Genomic DNA, 27,870 nt, shown 5'->3' with positions numbered 1-27,870 from the left:
AAAGAATCAGAGTAGGTATACTAGTTAGGAGGTTGTTGTTTTCCAGGGTTGGGGATATAGTTTTGGGAATCATTGGCATTTGGATAGTATTTAGAGTGAAGAGTAACCTAGAAGCATGTAGAGGGCATTCATGACAAAGGCCAGAGGCACTCTAAGAAGTAGAGATCTGTTAGAAGATGATGAACCAGCAAAAGGAGCTGGTATATGTCAAGTATGGTATCATGGAAGCTGCGAGAAAAAAAATGTTTCATGGAGGGCATGGCCAATGGTCTCAAACACTAGTGAGGTTTAATAAAACATAAACAAAGAAATGACCACTGTATTTGACAATAAGGAAGTCATTGGTGACTTTGACAATAGCGATCTCAGTAGGTGGTGATGATGGAAGATTAGATGTGACATACATTGTCAATTATTCTGAAGGGTACAGATGATAAATACAAAAGCCTACTTTCCTAGTCCTCTCTTAACACAATGGCAATTCATGTATCACAATATAAGTATTACACATGCAAAATCATCACTCATACAAAATTGTCCCAAAATCCCAAAAGGGAATAAGAGAAGTTCCCTTCTAAGTCTATGGTACAGGGGCAGGAGATTCTCCCTCTTTATGGTCCTAAAATCCAGTGACTGAACAAGTCACTAACTTGTTCTTCAAATTTCTCTTGAAATTAAACCTTCCTTTTTAACCTCAAAACAGTTACCAAGTTAGATTCCTATTACTTTACACATAAATTACTACACCAGTCTCCTAGCTATGGTCTAGGACTCTAGGCCCTTTCTTATTCATCTTGCACCCTGATGCAGATTAATCTTCCCGAAAGCCATTCCATCACATTCCTCTCGAAGTTTTTCTGTTTGTTTGTTTGTTTTACTGGCTCCCTAACTTCCTATTAAACCCAGTGTAAACTCTTAAGCCTGACATTAGGGCCAGCGCCACTGTACAGAGGTACCTACTCTGGCTGGGCATTGCCAGATTCTGATGTGAACACTGCCTCTTGAAGTTATACACTGAGGTGACCCTGCTTAAGACTCCACCCACCTCTGGTTCTTAATCTCATCTTTTACTGCTCTCTGTGTTCTACCCAAACTGCTGTCTATACCACGCTCTACTCATTTCTCACCCTGTACCACTGCTTTTTCTTTCTGTACTGCTAACTTTAGCCAACCCTCTCCCAACTGCAGGCACTTCCAGAGTTACACTAACCCATCCATTTCTTTATAAAAATATTCTTAATATTTCATAGATGTTTATCTCCTAATGGGTTAAGTTCTACATACATTGAAATATTTTTCGTTTCTCATTTATATGTTCCAATCTCATAGGTATGTGTTGAGTGTTTCTGTTTTAAGTGAGAATTGTAAAGGACCTTAGAAATCATGTGGCCTAATCTACCTTACTTCCAGATGAAGAGAGTAAGGTAAAAAGACATTGACTTTCTTACTTAAAGTTGTATGCAGTATGCATACTGGAGAAATCCAGGTTTCTTCATTCCTAGTGCAACTTGACTTATACACCATGAGAAGTCTTTAAGCAGAGAATAAAAGACAAAGTTGACTTTAATGACAAGTGCAAAAAATAGTAGCTGTGGCTATAAATGAAAGCAGCTTTATATCTGTACTATTACTTTATTAATACTAGTGACACATAAATATTTCCACTGTCAGAAGAGTACCTTCAAACACAAAAATATTCTTTGTTTTTGTTAGCCAACAGCAAAGCTTAAACTGAATTTAAAAAAATCCTCAGCACTCTATTATGAAAAAGGCAAGTGATCTGTAAACAAACATATCACGGACTGACTTTAAAAGCAGCTTTCTAGACGTGTGTGGTTTAAATTCAACCAAGTATTTCTGCTGTACATCTACAGTAACCACCAAAATTCAAAATTATGATTAAAACAATGAATATTCTGAGGTTCTATCTGAAAAACAAAGTCATGTGTATGTTTTTATAATAATCTAGCTCTTTGAAAATTGGCTATAAATTTTAATCGTCACATAATACAAACATTCAGTTAAACAAAGATGATCATTATCATCTTGAGTTGTGGAGTGTTTTATCAAGTGCTTCCTCGTCTTAATTCTCATGATGTAGCATAAAGTAATAGTTAAGAATATGAACTCTGAGGTCAGGCAAACAGTTCTGCTACTTGCTAGTTGTTTGGCTTTGTACAAGTTATAGCGATACAACCTCTCTTTGCCTTAGTTTTTAAAAAATCTATTAAATGGCAATAATAGTAGTATTGACCTTCAGAGGGTAGTTAATAGGTTGTTATTCGTAAAATATTTAGAATGTTGCCTGGCACATAGTGAGCACCATACTGTTTCTTTTTTCTTTTATTTTCCATCTAACGTTTCTTAAATTTAAAATAAAAATAGGGACTTCCCTGGTGGTGCAGTGGTTAAGAATCCTCCTGCCAATGCAGGGGACACGGGTTCGAGCCCTGGTCCAGGAAGACCCCACTTGCTGCAGATCAACTGAGCCCGCAAGCCACAACTACTGAAGCCCACACGCCTAGAGGCCATGCTCCACGACAAGAGAAGCCACCACAATGAGAAGCCTGCATACTGCAAGGAAGACCCAACACAGCCATAAATAAATAAATAAATAAATAAATTTATTTTACAAAATGAAATAAAACAAAAATAAATGTGATGGTATAGGTTTTTCTCTCATTTTACAGATGAAAAAACTAAATTTGTAAAATCATTTGCCCAAGGTCACAAACAGTATCAGTAAGTAGAGAACCATCTGTAGGAGCCCACTTTCCACTACCAATAGTTCTTAATAATTCTCAATTATGAAAGTTCATTCTTATTTTTCATTTCACACAAAAAAGACTCATTTTTAGGGTAGAGGTTACCCTACCAACTCAGGGCATAGATTCTAGAAAGCTCCTCAGATAGACATATCTTCAAGGATTCCTGGTATTAAAAGAATTTGGACAGCTATTCCTTTCTCTCCTTATGTCTCCCAAGTTTAAAGGTTTCTCAATTTAGATATCATGGAAAAGGTCTGGATCATGCAGTGCCAGAAAGAGCAAGAGGATATCCCACTTAGAAACATTATCCTTATAATGCTTGGCAAAACTGTACAATTACCTCTGCTTATAAATAAAATGTTTCAATGTTCTGTTTTGTGCATTCAAAACCACTTAGAATTAATTAAAACCAAACTTGGTCCCTCTGTCATCAAAGAAAAATAAGCAGCTTCTGTGGGCAAAACTACAGGGGATAAGTTAAAAAGTGGGGTGAGGTGGGGGGAGTCTTGGCTTTTGTATAGAATTCAGGAGTAAGAACTCAAAGGAACCTTCAAGAGTATGTATTTTCATTAATCTATAGATGAAGAAATTGGACTTCAGAGAGTAAAGTGACAGCTCAGACACACAGAGCAATATAATGGTAACGTGAGGCCTTAAATCAAGATCTCCTATGTATATAAAATGTTAAAAATCTGAGGACTTATTTCCAAGTCTCATCCAGTGTGCCTACCTAAACTCTACTCCCCAATTAGTCCAATTCCAATTCTGGCTCAGGAAAGAATAATGGATGGAGACTCAGCCTCAGGTATTTGTTGGCTTAGCATCAAGATCATTCTTACAGCTCATTCTGTATTGGTTATCCAGCCTGTGAATGTTGATTCTGGTCCTTACTGTAAAACATCTTGATGTTTAATTCCCAATGTCTGTTTTCCTTTGAATTCTAGCTGGACTTTCCAGTTTACATGGTTACTATTCTGCAATCTTGACAGAATTTTCTTTGTTTCTCTGCTCATGCAACCACTCTGAACCCTATCTTTCACCACTGAGACATGAGGTGCTTACCTATCTCAGGACTGTTTCCTCAATATCTATTATATCTGATAGGGATTCCTATATGCCATGGCTACCCAAACTAAACCTGATACTTTGAAAGCTGCAAAAGAAGAGTTGTGAATGAGTTGGAAAACCAAAGGGGGAAGGGAAACAGGGGTTAAAAACCCCTGTTTTAATAAGGAGTACACTGTTACAAACTGTGTATTTTCCAATGGAGAAAATGAAAATCTGCCAACTTTTTTCTAGTCCCTGATTTCAGTTAAATTTCAACTCAGGCGGGAAGCAGACACAGAGGGAAATCCTCTCATAAGCTTCATGTGTTCCTACTGCAATTCTTACTATACTCTAATGGCCGATTGTCTCTAATTAGATTATAAACTCTAGGCATGCAGGAGCCAGGTCTAACACATCCATCATTCTATTACCACTGCCTAGGACAGTGCCTGGCGTATAGGAGATGCTCAATGAATACATAAGCAAAATGAAAGAGTGGTTAAAGTGTAGCTATTTAACTAATTAATAAGATCTCAGTTGCAGATCAACTTGAGATCTATGTTAAAGTATGACCAACTCTGAAGAATTCAGGTATTATAGGACAAGTGACCTCAGATTATTAGCCCTCTAACAAATGGCAGATTGAAGGTGCCAGGATATCAGGCAATGCACAAGAAGTTCTTTTAGCTTTTATTTTACTACGTTTTTTTAAAAACAGAATTTAACTTATTCACACTGACATTTTAATAAAGAGTTGTTAAAACACACACACACACACACACACACACACACACACACACACACACACACACACACACACACACACACCACTAAAATGATTATATTCATGTATGTTCCTGGGCCTCAATCATCAGTATCTCAAGAGAATTTGTTTCCTACATTCCAATTTGACAGCCGGTTCTGCCATCTGATAGTGTATTCTCTAAAATGTCGAAAGCAGGTAATTTTTGAGGGTCAGATCTTACAGATATCTTCACACTAAATCTCAGAGAAACCAAAGGAAAAGCCTTGGCTAATTCTCTAATCACTAATTCTCTATCGTTAACAATTAGCACAACTAGTATAACCAATGGAAATGGACTAAAGGAAGGCAGGCTTAGTGATCTGACAGGTGAGAATTAGGACTTTCAATTATTTTCAATGCTCCAAAATGTTTCTTAAATTTTTCTAAAACTGCTCATGTTTGTAGACATTCTAACAGGCTCAGAACTGGTGTTTTGAAATTTTCATATATATACACAAAAATTTAATTATTGTGAACAAAATCAATACAAAATATTCATTCCATCATTCTTAGATTTTTAAGATTAATAGTATTTTCTAAAGCACTTTGAACTTCTTGAAACAAGGATCTAAATAATGTTAAAAGACAAACAGTTCTGGTTCTAAAACTAAAAAAGAACATAAGAGAATTCTGGAAGCATAGAAGGTGCTCCTTTGATATGAGCTATGACAAGCCTGTGTACTCAGAACTCAGCCCATACTGAGTTCCTATGTTCCCCAAATTACTTACAGTCAAGTAATAAGTACTAACCCTTTTCCCACCTTTGCAAATATTGCATAATAAAAAACAGCAATCACCTACCAATTTGAATTTGTTTACCACAACTATTAAATAAATTACAGTAACAAAAAATACAATGCTATGTAGTTTTTTAAAACACTACGTAGACTATATTAAACCTTTTAAAAAGGCATATATTTTATGCCATTTAAACTGCTCAGATGATTATATTATAGGTTAAAAGCTTGCATAACAAAGAAATATGGCATTTATGATTAGTATTTACATATCTTCCATCAAAATAGTTTTTAACTAAAAGTGCTACATAGGCATAACACAAAAGAAACAACTCTTTATAGTAGTAAAACAATTGGTGAGTTCATTAAAAAAAATTCAATGTAATTTATGCAATACTTACTACTGAATTTTTCACCCAATTGTTAGCAGATAGATATTTTCTAGGCACAGAAGAATAAATAGAGTTCACCAGAAGCCAAGGAAGGTAAAGCTTGTACTTCACACAATTCTGCAAGGCGACTCTCTTCCCAGAGGACTGCAATTGGCTGCCGTAACAGGCATCTCCTTTTCCTCTACAATCCGAATTCCCAACTACACAAAGCCTCTAATATGTAAGTGCCATCCACGTTCCCCTCCTGGCTCCTTACCAATTCAACCACAGTAATTTGTGTGGAGATAAGGAAAGTTTTAAAGAAAACAATCAGAAAAGAATAGAAGGATAAGTAACTGAGAATTGTGATCAAAATAAAGAGAAAAAAAGGAGGAAAGGGACAGGGAGAAACAAAATAGACAAAGAAGAAAGAACAAACAAGAAAATATGACGGGGCGGGGTGGGGGGGAATAGAAAAGGAAAAATAAAGTATACAGAATAAGAGTAGAGTTAGAGGAAGCTGAACAGATGAGGGAGGGAAAAACTTTTCAGGGGAGCCATCACTTTCTGTCCTAATTGTTCCTTAGGCTCTTTTCCTAAACTCCCATCTTTCAAACGTTGCAAAGTAGGCTTCCCTGTCTTCTCACACATGTTCTACTAGCACCCCTAAAAGGAGCCCCAAATTTGTTAGGTAGTTGTATACCCATTGATTAAAAATATTTTAAAGTAGAAAAGGCCAATTCAATCTGGATTTCAGTTCACAATAGTGTTCAAAAGGTACAGAGCTTCAATTTAGTGAGCATAAAATATTAACTGTAACCTAGGCAAATTGCTCTCTTAATTATTTCTCTGGTAACTAAGAGATGATTTATTGTTTGATAACCATATTGCTTATAATAATTTTTCTGTTGGTTTTAGATAAATGATCTTAAAGATTAATTTTTCTAAAGGACACATAATAAGCCAAAATTATAACTGTGAATTTTAAACCTGAAATATTAAAATTTTATGTTCTTCTATAGAACTGTGATGGTTCTAAACTGTGGCCTAACTTCGAGGAAATATTGGCTTTATGATCAAGTAGATGTAAATTCAAATACTGAGTGAATGTAGGCAAATTAACATAATTCTTTGAGAAATTTCTGAGAAAAAAAAGACTCTGTCCTTTGATCTCTGGCATACACTGCTATGGTAGGAATTATCAAATTAAATTTCAGTTATTATTTAACCTTAAACAGCAAACCTCATGTAGTTGACAAATATTTATTTATTTATTGACAAATATTTAAAAACCCACTATAAATTCACTGCTGTTTATGGTCAGAAGACATTCTTAGTATAGTTTTCATACAAAGGCCAGAATATAAATTAAGTAATTATTGATTTCAGGCTGTATTTCCTTCATAATGTATTTGATTCAAGGAATGCCATGAAGCATAAAACCTTCCCATCTCCAGAAATGAAATGAGGTTATATACAACATAACTGATGGTCAAAGTGAAAAATAAAATTCATGTAAAGATCTAAAAATAAAATTAACCTTTAATAACTATTTTGTAACTGCAATACGTAAAACATTCACTGCAGAATTTGATTTTACTGTTTTCACAAAGACAGTAGGATCCAGTGAGGACAGTCCTGGGCAAGTTCAGGCATGTCACTTAATTTCTTCATTTATACAATGATAATGGTAAGTGTCAGGGGAGAAAGGAACTTCTTCCCTTTACCTGGGTTGGGTCTCTGTACACAGGGAGAGCAGGACTTTACCACAACTCTTATCTTCCACCAAGGAACATACTGGGGAGAAACGCATGATTTCTATATTCATCCATTTTATGAATTCTTCCACAAGGCCAGTAGGATGGCTGACATGACTGGTTTGATTTTGGTAGTCACTGTGCTATTTCCAGTCAAAATGGAGTAACAGGGCCTTGATTTACCCACACACCTAAACCACAACAAAATACAAACAACTGTTTCCAGACACTGGACAACAGACAGTGTAAGACAGTGATCTCTGAGAGAAAAATAAACAGGTGAGCTCTAAACTGCCCAACTTTGATGCCTGGAGAAAGTTTCCAGGCTGAAGGACAGGGAAGGAGAAGACAGATGGAATCCAGCAGTCTCCCTGAATCAAGCACAAAAGAACTAAGGGAAAGGGAAGTTAGGTGGCTAGAGTCACAGGGCAGAGTACCAGACAAGGGAGAGTAGCACAAAGAAGGTGAGCTCAGGAGAAATAGAGAAGGAGTGAAAGAAGAAAACTGTCAACCTGGAATTCCTGAAAAACAAACAAACAAACAAAAACCTTAGACCCAGAAAAGCTGAAACAAGTTTATCACCAACAGACCCTCACTACCAAAAATGGTAAAGGAAATCCTTCTGTCAGAAAGAAAATTAAACCATTTGGAAATCTGGATCTACACAAAGAGAACTGGAAATCATAAATATGTAGGTAAATAAAAAATAATTTATTATTTGTTTTTAAATCACTTTTAAATAGAACTGACTATTTAAAGGAAATGTTGAAGTATTTGAAGGTAAATACTTCAAAGTATTTGAAGGTAAACTGTGACAAGTTAATTATTGCATACTTTAAAGTAACTACTGAAAAAACAAACAAAACATACCCCTATAAAGCTAATTATAATTAATAAGTTAACAAAGGAGATAAAATGAAATTATTCAAAAAAAAAACCCCAAACTGTCAATCCAAAAGAAGACAGAAAAAGAAGGATAAAGGAACAAAGACCACATGGGACAAATAGAAAGCAAATAATAAGATGACAGATTTAATCCCATCCATATCAACAATAACCTAAAATGTGAATGATCTAATTAAAAAGCAAGGATTGGGCTTCCCTGGTGGCACAGTGGTTGAGAGTCCCCCTGCCGATGCAGGGGACACGGGTTCGTGCCCTGGTGCGAGAGGATCCCACATGCCACACAGTGGCTGGGCCCGTGAGTCATGGCTGCTGAGCCTGCGCGTCCGGAGTCTGTGCTCCACGTCAGGAGAGGCCACAGCAGTGAGAGGCCCGGGTACCGCAAAAAAAAAAAAAAAAAAAGCAAGGATTATCAGATTGGTTAAAAAAGCAAGACACAACTGCATACTACCTATAAGAAATCCATTTTGAATATAAAGACACAAATAAGCTAAAAGTGAGTGCTAACACTAGCCAAAAGAAATCTGGAGTGGCTACAGTAATCAGATGAAACAGATTCCAGAGCAAATGAACTTGCAAGTGATAATGGTGGCCATTTCATAATGATAATGAGGCCAATCCATCAAGAAAGCATAACAGCCCTAAACATTTACGTACCTAAGAAAATAGCTTCAACAAGTATAAGGCAAAAATGATAGAACTGTAAGAAGAAACAGACACATCCACAATTATATTTGAGATTTCAACACCCGCTTTTTCAATAATCAATAGAACAAGTAACAGAAAATCAGTAAGAACATAAAAATCTTGAACAGTACCATCAATTTGACCTAATTGGCATTTACATTACACTCCACTCAACAAAAGAAGAATACACATCTTTACTAGGTACACATACAACATTTACCAAGACAGACCATATTCTGGGCCACAAAACAAGTCTCAATAAATTTAAATAGTTTTAAATCATCCAAAGTGTATTCTCCAACCATAATGGAATTAAATTAGAAGTCAGTAAGAGAAAGATAACTGGAAAATCTCTAAATATTTTGGAAGTAAATAACTGGTGTGATTTCAATAGTCACTGGACCACCTCTTTACTCCGAAGTGAGGTTTCCAAGTTTATGGACTGAACTGTGCCCCACCACACCTCCCCCGACCCCCAAACTCATATGTTGAAGCCCTAACCTCCAATGTGACTGTACTAAGAGACATGGCTTTTAGAAGGCAATTAATGTTAAATGAGGTCATCAGGGTGGGGCCGTAAACCAATAGGATTGGTGGCCTTACAGGAAGTGGAAAAGAGAAATCTCTCTACCTCTCTTCCTTCCCTTCCCACCTCCCCCCTTTCCAAGCACATGCACCAAGGAAAGACCATAAGGGCTTCCCTGGTGGCGCAGTGGTTAAGAATCTGCCTGCCAATTCAGGGGACACGGGTTCAAGCCCTGGTCCGGGAAGATTCCATATGCTGTGGAGCAACTAAGCCTGCACTGCACAACTACTGAGCCTGCACTCCAGAGCCCAAGAGCCACAACTACTGAAGCCTGTGCGCCTAAAGCCTATGCTCTTCAACAAGAGAAGCCACCTCAATGAGAACCCCGTGCACCACAACGAAGGGTAGCCCCAACTCTCTGCAACTAGAGAAAGCCTGCGTGCAACAACAAAGACCCAATGCAGCCAAAAATAAATTAATTTTAAAAAAAGGGGAGACCATATGACCACACATCAAGAAGGCATCCATCTACAAGCCAGGAAAAGAACACTTACCAGAAACCAAATCAGCTGGCACCTTGATCTTAATACTTCCCAGCCTCCTTAACTGTGTGAAAATGAAATTCTGTTGATTAAGCCACTCAGTCTATGGTATATTGTTATGGCAGCCCAACCTGACTAATACATCAAGGATAAAAGCCAGGAATCTGCCTCTATATTTCCTGTTCTTTGCTGAAACTCAGAGGGTGTAGTCCTGCACCTTGTTCCAGATTTCTAGATAAGGCATGCTGGAGCCAGTGCCTAAAGCCTACATGTTCTCAATTAATAAAAGAGGGAGTAAAAATACCAGGCATAAATGGGTTTCCAGAATCCTTGCACTTGGAGAACCATAGGGTGCATGCCTGGTTTAATAAAGTGATACTCTATTTCTCGTTCTATTGATACTATCAATCATGTGTGTATATACTTGCAGTTGGAAAGGAGAAATGGTAATTAGTACTATGAATCCCTAGAAATTATAACTATCCAACCATCTTACATAATCGTTGTGATGATCAGAAGTGAGGTATGCCAAACACTAATTCATTAAATTAATCTTACTCAAAGGAAAAAAATCCCCTTCTGTTTGAGGGCATGGCTACTTAATGAAGTCAAGGTGGGGGCAAGGGGAGAAAACTGAGAAAAGAGTGAGGAATAAGGGGAAAAGAAAAACAAAAGTAATGATAAATACATGTAGAATTCACTAAGTCCAACATCATATTCTACTCCCCCCTACTACCTATACATCTCCAAACCCAAATCTGCTCTTTCTCTTGAGTTCCCTGTATAGTCTAACATTATCGATGCTTAACTGCCCAAGCCAAAAACCTGGCAATGGAGTCCTATAAACGGCACCTCCTAAACAGCTCTAGCCACTTTTCTTCCTCACTCTATGGCCCCTATCTATACTACCAATGGCCATATGGGGACTTCCCTGGTGGTCCAGTGGTTAAGACTCTGCGTTTCCACTGCAAGGAGCATGGGTTAGAATCCTGGTCAGGGAACTAAGATCCTGCATGCTGCATGGCGTGCCCCAAAAAATTAATAAATAAAAAAATAAAATAAAGAAACCATTAAAAAAATACATACTTAAAAAAATGGCCATATGTTACACACTAGGGTGTATAAAATAGATAACCAACAAGGACCTACTGTTTATATATATATATATATGTATAACTGAATCACTGTGCTGTTCACCTGAAACTTATATGATATTGTAAACTATACTTCAATAAGAAATTTTAAAAAATAGCCATATGTTAAAAAATACCTCCTGTAAAATGCTATATAAAATATATATATGTATTTCACCAAGAATGAACCCTAATGTAAACTACAGATTTTTGGTGATGATGTGTCAATATAGATCCATCGATTGTAACAAATGTACCACTGTGTCATGCGGTATTGATAGTGGGGGAAGTTGTGCATGTGTGGGGAACAGGGTGTATATGGCACTCTGTACTTTGTGCTCAGTCTTGCTGTGAATCTAAAACTTCTCTCTAGGGACTTCCCTGGTGGTCCAGTGGGTAAGACTCTGAGCTCCCGATTCAGGGGTCCTGGGTTCGATCCCTGGTCTGGGAACTAGATCCCACATGCATGCCACAACTAAGAAGTCTGCATGCCGCAACTAAGAAGTCTGCATTCCACGACTAAGAAGTCCGCATGCCGCCACTAAGAAGTCCACATGCTGCAACTAAAAAAGATCCCGCATGCCGTAACTAAGACCCAGGGCAGCCAAAATAAATAAATAAATATTAAAAAAAAAAAACCACTTTTCTAAAAAATGTCAAAAAAATATCCTTGGTGTTTTTTTTTTTTTTACTTTCTGCAGATTTAAAAAAATAAAAATCAATACTGAAAATAATCTATTCACTTATCCCAAAATTGTACTTAAGAAGTTTCCCTCAGGAAGCATGCATTATGAAGACAAAAGCAAAAATTACAGGGGCTTCCCTGGTTATATATAGTAGAAAGCAACAAAAGAAGCACAAAAGAAAATGATCAAAGCTCAGATGAGCTATCACTGTCCCAGGATCAAAAAAAAAAAAAGACGTTCTGTACAAACTTAAATTAACACAGTTTATGTTTTATATTAAAGCATTTTAATGCCTGATAAGTATGAGTATACTTAAAATTCTTCAGGGTCTGAAAAAAATGTGTAAGTTACTGAAAGAAGGGAGAAACACTACTTCTGCAACATTATTTGCCATTTAACTTGTATTACAGGTAAAAAGTTAAGTGACTGAGGGAAGCACAGTTCTTATATTCTCAAAGTCTACTAACAATAATATTGTTTCTCATAGAACCTCTGGTGCTGAGCTTCTTGGACAAAATTCCCCTAGACTAGACTATTGAATACCTATGTTAAATTCTGTATTTTGAGAATATGCCAGAGTAAGAGTCCTTAGTGAGCAGTACAGTGCAGTATATTGTATAATGATGGCTTTCAGCATTCTATAAATACAGCAGTCTTGGAAATATCAATTTAATGTCAGTCAGATTTGTTTATAAAAGAACCCACCTACAGGAAATAACTTAAATAAGTTTCACTTACAAACTGAAGACTGCTTGGACACCTTTCTCTGGTCTGTGGTTGTGGATCCATCATGCAATTATAACACTAGTATTTACAATGCTATAATAACAGCTGACACTTCCTAAGCTCTTACTATGTGCCAGATACTGTGATGATTATTTTATCTTATTTAATCTTCACAACGATACTGAGAATACATCACACTGTTTTACCTCCAAAAATAGCCTGATTATATATGGAATGGTCATTCATATATAACCACTATTGTTAATTCATCAAATCTAAGATGTCATTAATTTTAAGATACATGACTATTTTATCTTTCATTAAGAAAGAAAAATCTGCCAATTTAACTACAGTGTGCATCAAAGTGTAAGAAACAAATTTCTTTCTGATTTCAAAGATTTAAAATATAGAAAATGTGCATGCTAAAATCAACCAAATATGGTAATCCTAAAATTATAAGTTTAATCAGAATCTGATTTAAATGCAGTTATTTCTTAATAGACCTGAAAACAAAGTGAGCTAACTAACTGAATGCTTTTCAGCCTCTTTTGAGAAGAAATCCAACCTTGGAGAATGAAATCATTTCGCCAACAAACTTCTTAACTGAATGGGAAAAAAAGAGAGAGAGCTACAGCTGCAGGTGTTCATATGAACTGCATTCATACTTTACGCTTATATATTTTTAGTCAAACTATGTACATTCATTATTCAAAGTAAAAACACCTTCATCAAAGTGTGTGTTTAACAGTGACTGGTTAATCTATATTGTAATAAAAGGGTGAAATAAGACTGGATATTTATAGTTTTGTGGTTAAAATCATGATTAACAGACAATCTGAATCTTGGTTCTGCTGCTAATAACGATGTAGCCCAAAGGAACTTATTTAGTCTCTCTAAACTTTACTTTCCTGAAAAATGGACGTAATACCTATTTCATAGCATTAATGATTTCATGAGGTAACAGTATGTTGTGTTGGACAACATGGCATACAGTAAGCAGTTTTATATAATACATAGTCTTACTGTTCCTTAATAAGCCAAAGTATCTGGATAGAAATTTTCAATAGTTCTAGAATCTTGTGGTTTGGAATCCCAGCTGCACATTGAACAAACTGGAGAGCTTTAAAAACAAAGTATAAGACAAAACAAAAAAACAGAAACAAAACCCAGGGACACATCCAAGACTGGATATTATATTCTTATAAAAGCTCCCTATGTAATTCTAATGTAATTTTAATGCAACAAGGATTGAGAACCACTGCTCTAATTGGAAGCTTGAGGCTAAGCAAGGGGAGAAAATGAGGATATTAGGCAAGGTGGTACATGGAGAAAATAGTGGTGACATTCGAAAAGCAAGAGACCTGCTTTAACATATGTACACTGGAGTTACATTTTCAGTTATAGCTGTGAATTTTCAAATATCCATTTATAATATGTAACTGAGGTAGAAGTGGTTCTCAGACTGGGGTCTGTGGACATTCTCGGGATCTGACAGCTCTTTCTCCAAATTTAACACGTGATTTATTTTCAATGAAAATCTCAAAAAATGAGCAAAAACCTAGCCTGGAACATCGTGGACAATGATAATCAAGGATTGTCTTATAATGTCAGTGCTATATTCATATGTACTATTATGATTTACATTTACAGTTTTGCTGGTGTTTAAATAACATGACTTTAACAGCTCTAGGCTAGTGAGAGAGGTAGACTTAACACAGATGATGTCTTTATATTGTGTGCAAAATGGTGGCCTGGGGTACCAACAAAAGTTGACAATGAGTCAAATGGGACAAGCAAATATCAAGCCATAGTACGGTAGGCACGTTCATCTCAGAAGGACTTGGCCCATAATACCAATCATGATAGTCACATTTTGACCAGTAACTTTGTAACACATCATAATGATTTAAAGTTTACTGGTTCTACAGTTTTATTTGCACTTAGCTTTTAATTTTTAAAAACTTTTTTAATATTTTAATTTTATTGGAGTTGATTTACAATGTTGTGTTAGTTTCAGGTGTACAGCAAAGTGATTCTGTTATACAGATACATATATTTATTGTTTTTTAGATTCTTTTCTCATATAGGTTATCACAGAATATTGGATAGAGTTCCCTGTGCTCTACAGTAGGTCCTTGTTGGTTATCTATCTTATATATAGTAGTGTGCGTGTGTTCATCCCAAGCTCCTCATTTAACCCTGTCCCCCATGTTTCCCCTCTGGTAACCATAAGTTGTTTTCAATATCTATAAGTCAGCTTCTGTTTTGTAAATAAGTTCATTTGTATCTTTTTAAAATTAAATTCCATATATGAGCGATATTGTATGATATTTGTCTTTCTCTGACTTACTACACTTAGTATGATAATCTCTATGTTGCTGCTAATGACATTATTTCCTTCTTTTTTATGGCTAAGTAATATTCCATTATATATATGTACCACACCTTTTTTATCCGTTCCTCTGTTGATGGACATTTAGGTTGCTTCCAGGTCTTGGCTATTGTAAAAAGTGCTGCAATGAACATCGGGCTGCATGTATCCTTTCGGATTATGGTTTTCTCCAGATATATGCCCAGGAGTGGGACTGCTGGATCACGTGGTAGCTATTTTAAGTTTTTTAAGGAACTTCCATACTGTTCTCCATAGTGGTTGTACCAATCTACATTCCCAACAACAGTGTAGGGAGATTCCCTTTTCTCCACATCCTCTCCAGCATTTATTGTTTGTAGACTTTTTGATGATGGCCTGCATTTAGGTTTTAAAAATCATTTTGGTTTTATAGTTGTACGAGGTCTATAAGAAAATTATACTGAGTTCAGTTTTCTACAATGTAATTAAAAAATAACTTATGTCAGCTGGTCCAAAAATTTTTTTTCCCTTAAATAGTTGTGGGGAGTCCTGGAAGAAAGACTGAATGGATTCAAATCTCAGTTCCATTATATAAGGAGGAGGCTTTCAACTTTTCATAAAATCTTTAAGATCTCTTTCTCTCTCTCAGGTATTATTCTGAAGTTGGCAAAAAGTCATACTTGGCACACCTGTCAGAATGGCTATTATCAAAAAGACAACAAATAACAAGTGTTGGTGAGGATATGGAGAAAAGGGGACCCTCGGGCACTGTTGGTGGGAATGTAGATTGGTGCAGCCACTATGGAAAACAGTATGGAGGTTCCTCAGAAAACTAAAAATAGAACTACCATAGGATCCAACAACTCCACTCCTGGGTATTTATCCAAAGAAAACAAACACACTAATTGGAAAAGATATATGCACCCCTATGTTCACTGCAGTATTATTTACAATAGACTAGATATGGAAGCAACCCAAGTGCCCAGATGAATGGATAAAGAAGCTATGGTTTATATATACAATGCAATATTACTCACAAAAAAGAATGAAATTTTGCCATTGCAACAACATGGATGGACCTAGTGGGTATCATGCTAAATGAAATAAATCAGACAGAGAAAGGCAAATACTGTATGATCTCAGTTACATATGGAATCTAAAAAACAAAACAAATGAGCGAACATAACAAAACAGGGTCATAGATATAGAGAACAAATTGCCAAAGTGGAAGCGGGTGGGGGGAGAAAAGAAATAGGTCATGGGTATGAAATGTACAGTGTGGGGAATATAGCCAGTAACTATGTAATATCTTTGGTATGGTGACATATCATAACTGCACTTATCATGGTGATTATTTTGAAATGTATAAATACCAAATCACTATGCTGGTGCAACAGGGACTAATATAGTGTTGGATGTTAACTGTACTTCAAAAACAAAAAACTAATGCACTCAGAGAAAAATAGATCATTGTGGTTACCAGAGGCAAGGGGTGGGTGAAGGGGGAATTGGAAGAAGGTGGTCAAAAGGTACAAACTTCCAGTTATAAGATAAATAAGTACTAGGGATGTAATGTACAACATGATAAATATAACGAACACTGTTGTATGTTACATATAAAAGCTAAGACAGTAAATCCTAAGAGTTCTCATCACACACAAAAAGGTTTTTTTCCCTGTTCTTTAATTTTGAGATGATGGATGTTCACTAAAGTTATTGTGATAATCATTTTATGATGCAGGTAAGTCAAATTATTATGCTGTACACCTTAAACTTATACAGTGCTGTGTGTCAATTATATAGAGAGAGTATGATCCTATTTTTGTTTAAAAAGAGTTTTAAGGGCTTCCCTGGTGGCGCAGTGGTTGAGAGTCCGCCTGCCGATGCAGGGGACATGGGTTCGTGCCCTCATCTGGGAAGATCCCACACGCTGCAGAGCGATTGGGCCCATGAGCCATGGCCGCTGATCCTGGGAGAGTTTTAAGACATCTAATATTATATATACTTATATGAGGACAGGAGAAAGAGTAAAGATACAAGCACAAAACTATAGATACTGTTTACCCCTGGGAAAGTAGGCATAGGAAGAGGTAAGGAGTTTTCCCTATTTGTTTATACACTTTTTGTTTGTTTGTTTGAATTTTTTTTCAAACACCATGTACTATTACTGTAATTTTTAATCAAATTTTTCAAAACTGGGGGAGGGGGCAGTGAGAATCAAATAAAGATACATGTCTTTAAAGGCTTTTAAAATCACAGATAAGAAATACCTACCATAAAAACTAGAGCATTACCAACTTTTTACTTTGCTAGATATTTTTTAAAAGATTACTGAAATAGAGAACTCCTAAAATGAATAATTATATATAAAACTTTAAGACCTCCATCTTATATAAACTTTCCAAGACAGAACGATATTATTTAATAACAGTTCAAATATATATACAGTGATTAAGGGGAAAATATTGAGTATCTACCATACACCAGTGTTTCTCAAATTTTAATTTTTCTAAATATTATGGTAGACAGAATAATGACCCCCCAAAAAATGTCCATGTCCCAATCTCTGGAACCTGTGTATATGTAACTTTACATTGAAAAGGAACTTTGAGGATGTGATTAAGTTAATCTTGAGATGGTGGGGGAGGGGTCCCTGGATTATCCTGGTACGCCCAACATAATCACAAATCCTTATAAAAAAGAGGCAGGAGGTAGAGGTGAAAGATGATGCTACATTGCTACCTCTGAAGACTGGTGAAGGGGCCATGAGCCAAGGAAAATAGGAGGCCTCTAGAAAGCTATAAAAGTCAAAGAGACAGACTTTCCCCTAAAGCCTCCAGAAGGAGGAAGACAGCCCTCTGGACCCATTGTAAACTTCTGACCCCAGAACTGTGAGACCATGAATGTATGTTGTTTTAAGCCATAAAGTTGTGGCAATTTCTTACAGCAGAAATAGGATCCTAATACAAGTATCATCTTAGGAGCTTGCAGAAAATGTATATTCCCAGGTCCTACTCCCAGAGATTCTGACTCAGGAGGTCTGCATGTTTAATAAGAAAGCTCTATGCCTCTGATGCAGCTGATCTCTGAATCATACTTTGAGAAATAGCACTTTAGATCACACATCAAAATAAATACCTCACAGGTAAAAAGAATCACATCTAAATTTTAATGGGGAAAACTAGCAGAATATTCAATATGTATTTATTTGACCTGTGGAATAATGAGACCTTTCTCAGCTTGGAAAGAGAAAAATACACACAAAGGAAAATATTGGCAGATTAAAATGTTTTAAATCTAAATTTTATATATTTCTTTTTATATTTCTTAAAGGTAAAAAGTAGAAGGGGACTTCCCTGGTGGTGCAGTGGTTAAGAATCCACCTGCCAACGCAGGGGACACGGGTTCGAGCCCTGGTCTGGGAAGATCCCACATGCCATGGAGCAACTAAGCCCACGAGTCACAACTACTGAGCCTGCGTGCCTAGAGCGCGTGCTCTGCAACAAGAGAAGCCACCGCAATGAGAAGCCTGCGCACCGCAACAGAGTAGCCCCCACTCGCCGCAACCAGAGAAAGCCCGTGCACAGCAACGAAGACCCAATGCAGCCAAAAATTAATAAATAAAATAAATTTATAAAAAAGGGAAAATATTTCTATACTATATGGTTGACAAAGTGTTCCTATTTATATTATATTGTTCTATATGCTATTTTAATTAAACTTACTATTTCAAAAGTTGAAAAGAGAAAGAATTCACATAAGGTGAAATAAAAATAGTAAACACATAGAGAGGAATGTTTACTCTCTCTAGCAAAGAAATACCAATTAAAACCATGTTGAAAATCCATGTTTTATCTACTATAATAGTAAAGTTAAAAATAATTTTTTAAATTATCTATGAAAAATGGTTTGAGTGATGTTATGTCAACATGATGGAATATCCAACAGCCATTAAAATAATTATAGTATTTAGAAAAATGCACTCAAAATCCATTAAGTTAAACAACAATACATACAATTTTATATTTAAGACTTTTTTCAATAATGTATAAACTGATATAAAGATGATCTGAAACAATGACAATATAAAAAACTATAATAAGTTTGCTAAAGTTTGCTAAAATAAACTCTCTAAAGCTTCTGAAGATTTTTAAATACTTTACTTCTTAAAAGCAAAATTAGAAAGAAAAACAGTACTATCTATCTATCTTTTCACTTTCACCATCATTTCATAAAAGAAATAACAAAAATTTAACAGTCATGATCCAGAAAAAGGAGTCTCTCTTGAGAAAGGCTGCCATCTTTGCCATGGACAAATGAAAAGCTTATGTTAGACTAGCACAGGTCTGAGGACCAGTCTTTGGGAACCATTACTACTACCCTGAAAACTACTGGACTTTAGGCCCTGTGTGAAAAGTAACCAAGAGCCCAACTACAGTTCTCTGGGGGTTCTTCCTCTTTCTCTCTCTACTGCTCCCACTTCAATCAGCCTGAGAAGCTTATCTATCATTTGAAGGAGCAATGATAGGGAGGGTAGAGACCATGTTCCACAAAAGTGGAAAACTGCCAATTCTAAAAAAAAAGGGGGCAATGGACCAGAAGTCAATGAGAAAGACAGCTTGCCAAAAAGAAAATGCGATGATGTAATAGCACCAAGAAAGAATACCTACTGGTTCCTTCAGTGATCCAACCAGTTGAAGCAGGGAGACAATGCCACCCTTTTAACCATTTGTTTGTTCAAGTGGATTCATTCATTAACCTCTGTGCAAATGTGGGGAGATCAATTATTTTGAATGGAAGTTGCAGTTTAGTTGTAAATGGCTATGGTAAAGATATCACCTTGCTATATATAAGGTTGGTAAGAAAAGAAACAATACTTTTTTCTCTCTAATTTTTTTCCTCAAAGGCAGTTTCATATTGCTCTATTTCCCCTTTAAAATGGGTAACTCTGCCAAAGACAGTATCCTTTGATAAAGATAATGATCAAGCAGGGGGAGTTAATGTAATGCTTTTAATTAACGTTTTATTGGATAACTCTGTGGTCATTATCATCAACTTCAATCAGCCAAGTACAGGATATTTCCTAGAACCAGATTAAACTGGTTTTAGTTCAGCCAGTATACATCAGTCAAGCATAGCTATCATCATCAACCAATTATTTATTGTTATATTATTTAAAAATCATCTGTTTAGAAGATAAACTTGCCAACATGCTTTAATTCCATATTTAACTTAGATCTTTTACCTAAATTTTGATAGCTAAATAAATCTTAACACTAACATTTATACTTGTAACAGATCTTGAAATTGACAGATCTCTCAATAAAACAGAGAACAAATGAAAAAATTTTTATAATAATTTGCAAAAAGTATGAAAATGCTATACTAGAAGTCAGAAGATCTGGATTCTAATTTCAGCTTTGTCATGAACTGGTTCCAAGACTTTGGGGAAGGTCAATTAAACACAAACTCACTTGTAATATGAAGGAATGTGAAACTAGATGGCCCCTTCCAATTTAAATAATATCTGATTCTACATGTGCCAATTTTTGGAGTTATAAAATACTATCATCCCATTTACCACTTTGTCCACAAGCACAGACTGATCCTGGTACATCTAGCCTACCACAAACTAAAAATAATCATGGGGCTGCTGGTCGGAGTACAAAACTTGTCCCAACTACAGCTGTTTTTGCTTTCTGTGACTCAAAATCTTAGAATTATCTATGCCTCTCTCCCGCCTCCAATAAGTAAAGTCTGACTGCTTCTATTAACAATCTCCCATATCTGATCACTCACCATTCCCAGTTTGGCCAAAGCGTTGGTTGCATAAAGAGAAGCAATGAGAGATGAGGTAAAATAAGGACGCTATCTGTCATTAATGCCCTTTATGCATCCAATGGTCTGGCTCACCTGATCTTATTCTCTCCCAGAGCCACCTCAAGATATCCCACCCCTCCGTATTCCACTGAATCACTATAATTTTCTTGTTTCCAGCACTTCCCTCCTGGCAAGCCTCATAGCCCCACCTCAGTTGTTTTAATCATTCTCTCCAACTATTCCAGTATTCTTAAAGCCACACCATGGAAAAACTTTGTGGTAAGGAGGTGATTCATCCTTTGTGCTCCAACTCTCCTAATACTCTTATTGCTTTTCCATTCTTGATACCCCACTAATTTACCAATGAGTCCCAAAAATTATAGCTAGTGACTCAAAAGTCACTTCAACTAACTTTTTTTTTTTGCGGAGCACAGGCTCCGGACGTGCAGGCTCAGCAGCCATGGCTCACGGGCCCAGCTGCTCTGCGGCATGTGGGATCTTCCTGGACCGGGGCACGAACCCACGTCCCCTGCATCGGCAGGCGGACTCTCAACCACTGTGCCACCAGGGAAGCCCTCAACTAACTTTTTTAAAACTGCATTTTAAAGGTTCAAATCTCATCATTTATACAAGCCTTCTAAAATATTCTTTGGAAGAGTTTTAAAATTTTCTTCATAAGGAATTTGCTATTAAGTTCATTCAAAAATAGATTTGTTTGTTACACTTGTGCATGGGTTTTTAAAATTACATTTTCTAACAATCTCTACTCTTATGAAGTTAAAAATTTAACTTTACCACTTGATCAAAGTTCTACAGATTAAAAGAACAGGGTATGATATGATCCGGCAATCCCACTACTGGGCATATACCCTGAGAAAACCATAATTCAAAAAGAGTCATGTACCACAATGTTCATTGCAGCTCTATTTACAATAGCCAGGACATGGAAGCAACCTAAGTGTCCATCGACAGATGAATGGATAAAGAAGATGTGGCACATATATACAATGGGATATTACTCAGCCATAAAAAGAAACGAAATTGAGTTATTTGTACTGAGATGGATGGACCTAGAGTCTGTCATACAGAGTGAAGTAAGTCAGAAAGAGGAAAACAAATACCATATGCTAACTCATATAGATGGAATCTAAAAAAAAAAAAATGGTTCTGAAGAACATAGGGGCAGGACAGCAATAAAGATGCAGACGTAGAGAATGGACCTGAGGACACAGGGAGGGGGAACGGTAAGCTGAGATGAAGTGAGAGAGTGGCATGGACTTATAAATACTACCAAATGTAAAATAGATAGCGTGGGAAGCAGCCGAATAGCACAGCGAGATCAGCTCGGTGCTTTTTGACCACCTAGAGGGGTGGGATAGGAAGGGTGGGAGGGAGATGCAAGAGGGAGGAGATATGGGGATATATGTATATGTATGGCTGATTCACTTTGTTATAAAGCAGAAACTAATACACTACTGCAAAGCAATTATACTCCAGTAAAGACGTTAAAAAAAAAAAAAAAAGAACAGGGTATGAAACAATGCAATGAGCTCTAATTTAGCTTAAAAACACAATTCTTCCCTAGGTCTTATCCCAGCTCATCTGGTCCTATTATACCTTCCCATGATGTTTTATTGTTTTTAGAAGAGCTCATTGTACCTTATGCTTTTCCTCCCTAAAACTTAGCACAGATAAAAATAAATCACTATTTGCCTCTCTTCTCTAACCCACTAAGCTACATCAGAACAAGGACCAACTCTCTTACAGTTACCCAGCACAGCACTTAGCATGAAGAAGCTCTCAAACACTTGTTGAAATACTGAATGGTTAATGTTCCATCATATTTTGTTTTCTGCCTATTTCAGCTTATTTCTGGTTAAAGTGATAAAGGCTTGCTGTTACCCTTTCCAGATAATTATCATTTTATTCTTCTCTTGGATTTGACATTTTGCACTGAAATAGTTTTTGTGAGTTTTTTTTTTTAATGCCCTTATCTATATAATTTTCTTAAACGGGACAAGGAAATATTTGTTTTTAAAATAAAGAAATTGCATTAGGTAATCACCACATCTCTAGCCCAGGACAAAAACATTTTCATTTTAAAAAATAAAAAAGAGAGGGGCTTCCCTGGTGGCACAGTGGTTGGGAGTCCACCTGCCGATGTCGGGGACGCGGGTTCGTGCCCCGATCTGGGAGGATCCCGCGTGCCGCTGAGCCTGCGTGTCCGGAGCCTGTGCTCCACGACGGGAGAGGCCACAGCAGTGACGGGCCCACGTACCACACAAAAAATAATAATAATAATAAAATAAAAAAGAGAGAGTACTTTCTGAGTTCTAATTTCCATATTGGTTATTGGAATTTCTAGGCCTCAACAGTCTTTTAAGGGATAACAGAGAATTCATCATACCAACCTATTGATTGCTTATGTGATGTGTTGGGGGAAACTTAAGCTCTAGAAAGAAAACTGTATTTTAAGTAATTTAAAGACTGGCTATAAGGTAAGAGTGGAAAAAAGAGGTATCTGCATGTCAAAAAATTCAAGTGAAATCCAGCTCTTCTCCAGAAGGCAATGGGAGAATGCCTTCAAGTAGAGGACAGTCTTATGGAGCACATTCAGATAAGTCTAATTCAGGGTGATGCCTGATAGATAATAAAAGTGTTACTAGAATGCTTAGGTGGGAACTCAATCTTAGATATCAGAAAAAGCTCCCAGAAGGCATGATATTTAAAATGAAAGAACTAGGGAATTCCTTGGTGTTCCAGTGGTTAGGGCTCGGCGCTTCTATTGCAGGGGGCACAGGTTCGATCCCTGGTGGGGGAACTAAGATCCCACATGCTGTGTGGCACGGCCAAAAAATAAAAAAAGAAAGAAAGAATTAGACCTAGTCAGCGTTACTGAGGTGTTCTTTTGTTTTGCCTCCTTAAGTTCAGGCTGCCAGAACTGTGCTTTTAGCCACGTATCATAGATGCACAGGCACAAACTTAGAGGTACACAGATTTTATTCATTTCCTTTTTACTTGTACTGACCCTATTTTTTAATTTCTCTGTGCTCTGTGTAAACTGTTAAGCCTAATTCACCACTTTTTCAGGGCCTGAAAATCCTCAAGTAGAAAATATTGTCCTTTCCACTTTTGTAGGAATATTCCTGATTATATGGGTGTTATCACTCCATACCACATGCAGAAAGAACCATGGGACAAAAAGCTGAGAAAATGCTGCCACAAAAGGAAACAAAGTCCTGGGCTTCCCTGGTGGAGCAGTGGTTAGGAATCTGCCTGCCAAGGCAGGGGGTCATGGGTTCGAGACCTGATCCAGGAAGATCCCACATGCCACTGAGCAACTAAGCTAGTGTGCCACAACTACTGAGCCTGTGTGCCACAACTATGAAGCCCGTGTGCCTAAAGCCCGTGCTGCACAACTACAGAAGCCACCGCAATGAGAAGCCTGCACACTGCAACGAAGAGTAGCCCCTGCTCGCTGCAACCAGAGAAAAGCCCACACGCAGCAACGAAGACCCAATGCAGCCAAAAATAAAATAAATAAATTTATTTAAAAAAAAAAAGGAAACAAAGTCCTGTCTCTCAAAACCACAAGTTCTAGATTTAGCTATACACTCAAAAGATGACCCTGTGCTAAAAAAGCAACAATCCACTATTCTAGTTCTGTTTTGTTTTGTTCCAGCTTTCCTAATCCCAGATAACTGGCACATAACTTTCCAAAATTACTCTCAAGCTTAACCTAATTTAGTCTTTCTTACATTTTTATCTCGTGGGAATATGGTTACAACATAGGCTGGTCCCCAAAAATACATTCTGTCCTTTCAACCTCCTTCCCTCTACCACATGCATGATTCCTACTTTTAAGTACTCTTAACATTCATATTTTCCACTGACTGCGTGTTGGTATGCGTGAACCCTAAAACTCCAGCACAAATAAAAAGTGGATAGAGAGTTGTTTTTAGTTAAGAGTTGAAAACTATATGTATAGCTGATTCACTTTGTTATAAAGCAGAAACTAACACACCATTGTAAAGCAATTATACCCCAATAAAGATGTTTAAAAAAAAAAAAAAAAAAAGAAAAAAAAAAGAGTTGAAAACTTGCACATACACACTAAGATCAGTTCTGCTCAGTTCTCTTGAACAAAGATAGAATTAGGTAACATCCGTTGCAGTGGACCTATCATCTCCAGGGCAGAGCTATTTCTGGAAGAGCATCCAGGTAAAAGCCTAAGGCCATAGGAGGTATCTTCTAGGTCTCCTCTTATCTCAGTCTACAACTCAGAGATGATATGTAGGTGCTGGGGACCTAGATATTACATTCCAGGCCTGGTCCTTTTGTACTAGGTTCTTTACCAGAAGCCCATCTAGAATATAGGAGTCAGCGCAAGAATATGGGGCACTCCCTAGGACAAATCCATTTGCAAGAGTATTAATGTATGGAGTACATGTTAGAACATTTTCCCTCTCCTCAGAAGTTACAAAACAGCATCCCATGTTCACTACTTAACACTTTGCTTGTATACATATCCTGAAGTTCTTATCCAGTTTGTTTTAAACCTCAGTTCTCTAAAATTAATGCTTTTATTCTCTGACTAAAGGCAAATTATGTTTAACAAGATTTCTTAACTTAAGAGAATTTATGAACCTCTGGATATTTTCCACAAAATTATGTATGTATATACACAGATGCATTTTTTTTCCTAGCAAGAGGGTTGATATTTTTCAGCAGATTCTCAAAAGGGTTAGTACCCTAAATGAGAAACAATGACATACAGCAATCTTTTTTTTCTTTTTCTGTGTGGATATTTTTCAGAAAAAAACGATTTAAGGTAAACAAATACACCAATGCAATGCAATCAGGCAAAATCAGGATACTTATTTCTAAAAAGGTTCTCCTACCCTTTTTGTTAGATGTGAAATAGTCTCTGGACCCAATGCAGAAGCCACTTGGGCAGTACCACTGAATGCATTGACAGTGAAAAAATGGAGTACACTTGCAAGAGACTGTCTTTTCTTTACATTTGCTTGTTCTCTAATCCTCAGTAAGCTAAACTTTATCTTCAGCAAATTGGAAGACTAAATATGTTTATGTTGGCTTCCCTGGTGGCGCAGTGGTTAAGAATCCGCCTGCTAATGCAGGGGACACGGGTTCGAGCCCTGGTCCGGGAAGATCCCACATGCCGCGGAGCAACTAAGAGCCTGTGTTGCGCACCTAGAGCCGTTTCTCCGCAACAAGAGAAGCCACCGCAATGAGAAGCTTGCGCACAGCAACAAAGAGTAGTCCCTGCTTGCTGCAACTAGAGAAAGCCCATGTGCAGCAACAAAAACCCAACAGAGCCAAAAATAAATAAAATAAATTTATAAAAAAACAATAGTTCACATAAGAATCACAAAATCTTAGCACTTGATGAAAATATGAAAACCAGGATGGGAACCCAGATTAACCCTCTCTCCCAAAATAACTTAAAATTATCACCACCCAAAGCAATGAAAATACTGTGCTCAGTTGAAAAGAATCTGAAATTTTGTGTACTTATTAAAATGACAAAAGAGCATTTTCTGAACATTTTGGCTTAGAAGTTTGAGTTTTCAAATTTTAGCCCTACACCACCACATTTTTATTCTGTAAGTTCTTATATTTCAAAACAGTTACATTCATCATGTATGTGACAATAGTTAATTTCTGAATTCCAGACAGCTGGCTTGTCCCTTGTCATTAATGAGTAGTAAATACAAGGTCACCCTTAGCCCAATCCTAGTTGAGGAATTCAAAAGAAAAGTCAGAAATGAGTTACTTCCCGGTAAACAAATCCCCAGTGGATTTACCAACTCTAGTCAGTCAGCCCAGCACTTGTGGGCACTTGTATGCACACACAGGTGTGCACACACACACACACACACACACACCAAAAATAACACTACATCAAATTTTTTCTGCCTTCTCTTCTTCATTTATCTTCCCATTTACTCATTATTTCCTTGCCATTATTGACTATTATCTTTCTTTAGAGGTTTAGTCACTACTTCCCTATCAGCCTTGCCCTTTCTTCTGCCCAAATCCCCAAACTTCCACGACTTTCTGGATCATAAAGTAAATTGAGACATCTGCATAAAAGTATATCTGCATATGTGAAATTTAGAGGGAAAAATATAAAAAACTATACTTAAAAATCTCAGAATTTAAAAATGTAGAATAATTTTAAAGAAAAGAGAATGGTTAATATTTAGCAAAAAATATTATGTAAATAACAAGGATTGTAAATAACTGGCGGAGTTTCCCTTTCATACTCTGGATGACAAGAAGCCTACAGCAAAATCTGAGGCCCAACTATGTATGACCCTTAGGGCTCAGCTATTTTTTCTACCCTATCTTGACTACTTCCTGTAATTTATAATTTTAATGTCCCTGTGCTTATCATAAACCTTATAATTCAAATCCTTTGATGTTCAAAAGTCTTTAAATGAGTAAAATAGAGACCAGTGAGCAACAAGGCAACATTTCCAGTTTCTCAAGTAACAGTCATCATACTACCACTTATAACTCAGCCTCACCACAAAGGATTATATAATCAGATTCAAGCAGTACAGTAAACGACTATGTTTTTAAAAACTTGGGTCTTTGATTTTAGATACAACGGCATCTGAAGATTTAAAAAAAAAAGATTTACTATGCTCTTGCAAAAGCAATATAGTTTATGCAATAACACTGTTGCTACATGAAAATGCTTGATAAAATGTTGTTAAGAGGCATCTGGTGGCAGGGTCTGGGGAAGGGGCGGCAGGCGCCACGTCGGGCCACGAAAGTGGCAAGAAGAAGCCCCTGAAGCAGCCCAAGATGCAAACCAAGGAGATGGATGAGGAAGATAAGGCATTCTAGCAGAAACTGAAGGAGGAGCAAAAGAAACTCGAGGAGCTAAAAGCAAAGGCCGCGAGGAAAGGCCCCCTGGGCACAGGTGGAATTAAGAAATCTGGTAAAAAGTAAGCTGTTTCTAGACTCCACGTATTGTGTC

The 27,870-nt window shown here is 36.8% G+C and overlaps 1 protein-coding gene and 1 pseudogene across 9 annotated transcripts in view; one reads left to right on the top strand and one right to left on the bottom strand.

The window, feature by feature from the left end:
- Positions 1-27,870, bottom strand: part of ATOSA (atos homolog A) — an 86,272-nt gene that overhangs the window by 30,277 nt on the left and 28,125 nt on the right. The gene's annotated exons all lie outside the window — the stretch shown is intronic.
- LOC112405782 (translation machinery-associated protein 7 pseudogene) lies at positions 131-27,842 on the top strand (annotated as a pseudogene).

Source organism: Neophocaena asiaeorientalis, unplaced genomic scaffold (assembly GCF_003031525.2).
Source record: "Neophocaena asiaeorientalis asiaeorientalis breed wild unplaced genomic scaffold, Neophocaena_asiaeorientalis_V1.1 scaffold391, whole genome shotgun sequence".
In the NCBI taxonomy this organism is placed as follows: Eukaryota; Metazoa; Chordata; class Mammalia; order Artiodactyla; family Phocoenidae; genus Neophocaena; species Neophocaena asiaeorientalis.
The sequence above is the reverse complement of the archived record's forward strand: the minus strand, read 5'-3'. Positions and strand labels throughout refer to the sequence as shown.